The sequence below is a fragment of the Schistocerca serialis genome, chromosome 1 (assembly GCF_023864345.2).
Source record: "Schistocerca serialis cubense isolate TAMUIC-IGC-003099 chromosome 1, iqSchSeri2.2, whole genome shotgun sequence".
Lineage (NCBI taxonomy): Eukaryota > Metazoa > Arthropoda > Insecta > Orthoptera > Acrididae > Schistocerca > Schistocerca serialis.
In genome coordinates, this window is record NC_064638.1 from 855984863 (window position 1) to 855991961 (window position 7099).

At 42.4% G+C, this 7099-nt stretch overlaps 1 pseudogene; it reads left to right on the plus strand.

The window, feature by feature from the left end:
• The first annotated feature begins 2763 nt into the window (after window positions 1–2763).
• On the plus strand, window positions 2764–2880 carry LOC126426336 (5S ribosomal RNA; annotated as a pseudogene).
• Window positions 2881–7099: the final 4219 nt, after the last annotated feature.

Here is a 7099-nt window from a genome sequence, read left to right on the forward strand (position 1 = left end):
TGTGGGCAATTGAAAATAATTAACCAGTAACAAATCTCACTTAAGCTACCAACCAAAAGAATATTGAGAAAACTGTCATGATATAACTGAAAATGAGTTTGGAAAATTTTAGTAAGAGAACAGTGATTACAACTTAACTTTGATGAAATAAATTAAATGTAAATATGAATCCGTGATAGAACGAAGAATTAACAACAATAGATAAGAGCAATTTGTAAAAGAACTGATGTAAATTCTGTTATCAAGGTAAACATTTGAATGAATATAAACTCATTTAAGAACTAAAACTAATAAAAGTGATAAAATAATTCAGTTAAAATAAAAAGGAATTTAAAACAATTTATTATTGAAGAAGAGGGAATAAGAGCAGAATATGTTTGTATTTTATGAGGATTGTATCATTAATACATGTATTGTAAACTGTTTGAGGTCACACCAGTCACACGTTGGAAGAAGGTACGAGAGAACTGCAGACGGCAGATGGGAAGGGGGAGTTGGAACAAGTAAATGGTGTGCTACGGCCCGCCCACAGGCAGACACATTCCCAGTGGCACAAGATATTAGCACAGCAGACTGGCCAGCTGAGGTAGGTGCCGGGGCTCGGTCAGTGCCCGCCAACCAAGATAAGATACTGCGAGGACAGTACACCCGGCGTTTACCTGCTCGCTGCTGAAAGTGCCCGCCATGCAAGCGGAGGTCTCAAGGTAATCCCAGGAACGTATCACTGTCTCGCACGGGCGTGCACACATCTGGATATCCCGATCTTTGACTACTGCAAGACTGACGTGCTCCAGCAGCTCTGTTTACCTATGCAAAATGATGATGTCATATGGGACCTGCACCTAGCTACTGTCAACAAACTACTGTGTGTTGCCCTTGTAATAAATGTACTGTGTTTTTGTCCATAATGAACAATGAGATAATGACAGTCATATTCATGATTCCCAAGGATATTCACATGAAAAATATATACTTTCGACTTTAATGTAGGACCCTGTGGATGGAGTCGAATGCTTTGCGACTGATAGAGGTCGTTGATCGCTTCTCAAGTGAACACTAATCAAAATTATTCACAAGGTTGGGCGAGTGAAAAGACATTAACCACTCAGTTTTGGTGTACATTATAATGATACCCAGGAAGAAAGAGACATTATTTCAACTTTTATTCTACAACTACACCTAAAAACTATCAAGAATAACTGTGATCGTATCAAAGACTTGAACTTCTTTTAAGATAGATTATGTCACCATACTGTGAACGCCTGAAATTGGGACACCTGAAATATGTGTGTGCAGTAAACTCAATAGGGAGAAATTTTACGTTAAGAACGATCTTGTATTGCAAACAGTTCACCTTCTGGCGAAACTAGTGTCAACTATTACCGCAACCTTCATACAAACTACTGACTTCGCCAATCTCGTATGACAAACTTGTTTTGTGCCTCAAACTGACGACAGTTTTATGCGCTTTTCTTTTGGGGAAAGTTTAATTCTTGTATGACAGAAACTGGCCTGTAGGTCTTGATTATAAGGAAAATAAGCACAACTAAGATCTTTGTAAAATTCAGTTGTTTTAACTTGTTTAAATATAATGTTGCATAGATAAAAAACGTATGATATAATGTTCGACTTCTCCAGTTCTGGATTACTATTTAGTTAATGTCTGAACACCACATTTTATAACCATTTACAGATGTGTACACTGTTTTATGCACAATAATACAAGTCAGGTATCAGTTGCTATACGTGCCTGGAGTTTTATACACAAATTGTGCTACTTATATGTTCTGAGTTTTACATTGTTTTGTGTCGAGTATATTGCTATATAACTTGAGTTTTAAGTACATCTTGTACTATGTATGTTACTGAGTGATGATGTAGTTTCAAGTGATTTAGTATGTTTGCCATATCTTAATGTATACATATTTACAAAATCGTGAACGAGTTAAAGTTTAAAAAATTGTTTTAAGTGACAATGAATGAGTAACTGATGTTTGAAAAATGAAAAAATATGAGTGTGCCAGAGCCACCAGTGAATGAATGAGTAAGAAAAGTAGTAACACATTGTTTTTATAAAATGGTTGAATGTGAATGTAAGTCAAGGCAAGAGCAGAAATTATAATGTTAGTTTTAAAAGAAGAGTGAATGAGTTGTGAGTTGATACATCTGATGAATCTGACATGTTTAATAAATGCTCACACTTTACACCAGCAAGAAAAAGAGTGTGTGTGTTTTTTTGTGTGTTGGGTTATTAAGTTGGTAAGAAATGTAATAAATGATGACCTTTACACATGGCAAAATCCTATATTCCTCCAAACATAGAGTGTAAAAGAGCAGGAAGGGGTGATGTTATCTACTGTTTTTCCCAATCTGTCCCACAAATGATGTAAAACCCAAAATTAAAGCATAAACCAATTCGAATAAAATAATTCTCATCAGTAAATGAAAAATGAATCAATACCAGTGTTACCAGCACTTACCTATGAAGATTACGATTTCCTGTATGGAACTGCATCCACATGCTAATAAGAAGTTCCTATGGCATTTTGTACTTGGTAACAGGCAAGGGGACGCACCATAAGTCGTAAACCGAGCGGACAAACAGCCTCAGCAAAATTTATATAAGGTCTGCTGAGCCACTCAGAAGTGTGCAAGGGAACTTACCAGGTGCTCAGACTGGACAGTGCTTTTAGGAAAGCTGAGTTGGCGCCAGATGCAGTGGAAGTCACGACGCATTTGTATCTCTGGCTATGTGAGTAGACTGGCAACGGCCTTGCCACAGTGGATACACCGGTTCCCGTGAGATCACCGAAGTTAAGCACTGTCGGGCGTGGCCGGCACTTGGATGGGTGACCATCCAGCCGCCATGCGCTGTTGCAATTTTTCGGGGTGCACTCAGCCTCGTGATGCCCATTGAGGAGCTACTCGACCGAATAGTAGCGGCTCCGGTCAAAGAAAACCATCATAACGACCGGGAGAGTGGTGAGCTGACCACACGCCCCTCCTATCCGCATCCTCAACTGAGGATGACACGGCGGTCGGATGGTCCCGATGGGCCAGTTGTGGCCTGAAGACGGAGTGCTATGTGAGTAGACTGAAGACTGTTTTTAACAGTCTGTCTGTGGCCTGGGGACAGGTGCTATTATGACTCAATCCTGGAAGAACTTCTATTGTGAATGACACGTTAGTAGATATGTGGTGAGAGAACAGTCCCAACAGAAGATGCAACCCCTTACGACATCATTGTTGATTCGTGGGGTTATTCCCAACCCCGTCTCCTCCTGACGCTGACAATAGCCCAACTGCCCTATGTACAAAGTGGTGGGAATAGTGCAGCATACTGGCCTAGATTTGAGATACTGTGGCATGTGGCACCGAGCTGGAATACTGGCCTGGCTCTGTGACATCACAATCCAGCTGTTGTTCTGTTTATAACAGCGTAAAATTCTGGCATACTGTCCAGGCTCGAGACATTGGGACAGGTTCTATGATATCAGAATCCAAGTTCTGGAATACTACCGCTTTGGTGTCAGGGACAAAGCATGTTTGTGCAGGTCCAGGCCTATCCGCTGACCTTTCTGAGATGTTTTCCCCCCAAGTTAATATTCAGTGAGGTGTGTGGTCAACGCATGCTCTAAGTTTGGATCTATCCACTTGCATTTTTATTTAAACAAACATCAGTGAAAAAGGAAAAGGCCTCTAACACCCACGCCGACGCCACCCCTTTCCCCAACAATCCATGCCATGGCCCCTGATTGTCTGCACCATCCCATCATCGCTGCTACTCTGTACTGTGCAGCGAGCATGGCAGGCGCCCCACCTGGGCTGCCACCACCGCTGGGCACCATCCCCAACGTATTCCTCTAAGTTACAACCCGAATTGTACGCTGTGTGGTAGGAACACTTCTGTTCTATTTTTATTTAAACGAACACCATACCAGGAGAGCTCGCTATTCTGCAGTCACAAAGTTCAGGATAACCACACGGTATGAGAAGTCTCCCATCACACCGTCTGTGGTACCCCCTGCTAAGAGCCAAATTGCAGTGGAATCACATAACCATGCGTTGGTGATAGCACCATTCAGAGAGACATCACACAAACACACACTACCAATTCGATAACCTAACACTGAATGTTGTTTAGAAGTTGTGATTCCCAGCACTAGTATGCTGTTGCGACAGCACTGCAGCCACATTCTCCAAGAATGGAGCTAAACTGATTGGAAACATGACAAATGCAAGAGCCACACTTGTACTTTAGCCCAAATGACAGGGGAAAAAAATTAAAAATCCATTTACCCCGAGTTTAAAGTGATGGGATGTGTGCTAGGAATCAAACTATAGAACACTCATCCTAACGTTAAAACAGAATAGTCCACTGATACAGCCCATATGGATGTCGAACACTCGTCAGTGTCGTATGTGGCTGGGGTGGTAAGGAGAAGGAGAGGTCTTCACTAGCATCTTTATTTGAACTTCGCTGTCTCCCATACCACACTACTTCGCACCAACCGTCGGTCGACTTGCAGATGCCGTCTCTTGTCCTCTCCACTGCAACTCACTGTGCACTGCAAGGCTGTGCTGTGCTGTGCTGGGTCGTATTCCACGTCTCAAACATCCTCTCAGGCTGACAGGCTGTGTGTAAATCATCACCGATATTGAGCGGAGTGCACAGCATGACGTCACACGGCCCATGAACTCACACTACACAGAGGGTGCTCTTGCCTGCAATAGACACGTACCTGAGCTGGCCAACTCCAAGCCCATTGTCTGCTAGTGCAGTGCATCCACACAACAGTCCACATGCTTTCTGACTTATTCCTAAGACTACACGATTTTACACTGAAATTTAGTCTAATTTTGGAACAGGACTGTGTCCTCCTTTGATAGAGGAATGCAATGGGATGGTTGTTACATTCCACAGTTAGAGTATCTCTTTAGACCGCTCCCACAGTCACCTCGCCAGCACCGCAGCACGCCCCTACTCACTGAGAGATAGAAATAGCATGCTTTGTCAAAGCAAAATCTGGAGACAACTCTGTGTGTCTTGCTACAATGTATTGTGGAACTATGCATGTTGGCATTACACTAGATATGGTACCTATATACGCTTCTAGTAGACTGTAACTTTTGACTCCTATTTTGCCCTCCTTCAGGTCTGTTAGTACCGATAACATAGATTATTAATGGCAACAAATGCACTGACGGCTGCAGTATCAAGTGTGTGTGTAACTGGCGATCTGCAATTACACTCCACAGAAGAAATGGTTCAAATGGCTCTGAGCACTATGGGACTTAACTTCTAAGGTCATCAGTCCCCTAGAACTTAGAACTACTTAAACCTAACTAACCTAAGGACATCACACACATCCATGCCCGAGGCAGGATTCGAACCTGCGACCGTAGCGGTCACGCGGTTCCAGACTGTAGCGCCTTTAACCGCTTGGCCACACCGGCCAGCTCCACAGAAGATCTTGAATATAGTCAGCTACTATAGCACACTGTATTTTGTTATTTAAAAGTGTCACTAGTAAAGACGTAAAGTGCTTCGAATAGGATGTTTCAGAATATCTCAAATTCTTCTGTGCATTGCACACAAAGTATCTGGGTGTTTAAGATCACACCCAAAGATTTCCTTCAGCCTTTTGTAAGATTTACCCGCATAAGATCTATTTCTGTGGTGTGCATGACAACCGTTCTAGCGTGTGTAATGCGGCTATGTCCTTCCAGAGATAGATCACGCCTCCACCAACAGCTTTCACTTGTGTGGGACGACTTTGACGTCTGATACCCCGCATCACGACTCACTGTAGTGCTTCCAGTCTTACGTATAATGTAAAAGACCTATAATTTACGTGAGTATTCACGCAAAATTGCAAATCTGGTAATTAACATATGATTGGAAATTATGCTCTAGACAAGAGGTCGACAATAAGCATCAGCTGGATGAAACTGTGGAAAGCTGTGTCTGGGCCAGATGCCTTTCTGGCGTCTAAGGATCTAAACTGTCCTTCTACGTCTTTGCATAGATGCTCACGACAGCAGCACGTGAACATTCGACAATCTTCGCTGTTTTCGAGATATGCGTTCACAGGCTCTGCATAATAATAATCTGCCCTTTGTCAAACTCCCTTATCTCAACGGATTTCTACATTTGCAGCCCATATGTTCGCTGTGGTGATCCCCCGTCCGTGTCTGCTCCGCTTACATACTTTTGTTACACAGTCACGTGCCCGCAACGCCACCAGACGGCATCCGACATCACGGTGAGCAGTCGTCATAATGTTTTGGCTTATCAGTTAATAGCGCAGACAAAAGTTTCACGGTATGACAGACAATTTAATTCCTTGGGAAAAAATTAATCGATTTAAGTTGGGTCATTTGGCTTGCATGTATCCGGGATGAGGGAAGGAGTTTTGTGTTGCGCTGAATTGCTGCTTCCTTCGTCGATGGTGTTTACCAATTTGTAATCGTGGCAAATGTGCGGTAGCATTACTCGTGTGTTGCTGTCGATTCTGTCAGTTTAATATCGTATTGTACTCCATAGCGTCTCACGAAAGGAACGCCTGCACAAAGACATCAAAAATTGTTTTGATCTCTTTCTGGTTGACGTGAGATGGGGCGCTGTGGTCCACTATAAAGGAAATACCACAGAGGATGCACGTATGATCAGTCCTAGACTCTGATTTTTAAAATTTCACTGGTGAGGGTTGTATATTACTTAACGCTTTTCTCTCAATTCAGTTTGAAGCAAATGTGTGATGTTCGCATTCTCTACTTTCTGTGGCATTTTAACTTCAGTCACACCTCGCTGTGGTGCTAGCGCCATCAGGAACACTGTACATGTGGTATAGGAACGATGTACCGCTACAGCAACCTGTAAATCATTTTTGTCAGACTTAATCAATGTTTTATTTAATGTAAAAAGTAGTAATTTCGACCCCTTAAAATTTGCAAGTATAGTGTTTGGAATTCTGTACATGAGAAACATGCTCTGTGAATGTAGGTCTAGTGCTCGAAACATGCTTGCTCCTGCTATTTTGTCTAAAACTGACATGGTGACATCGTGGTTGTGTACAATTAATGTAGGTTAATTCTT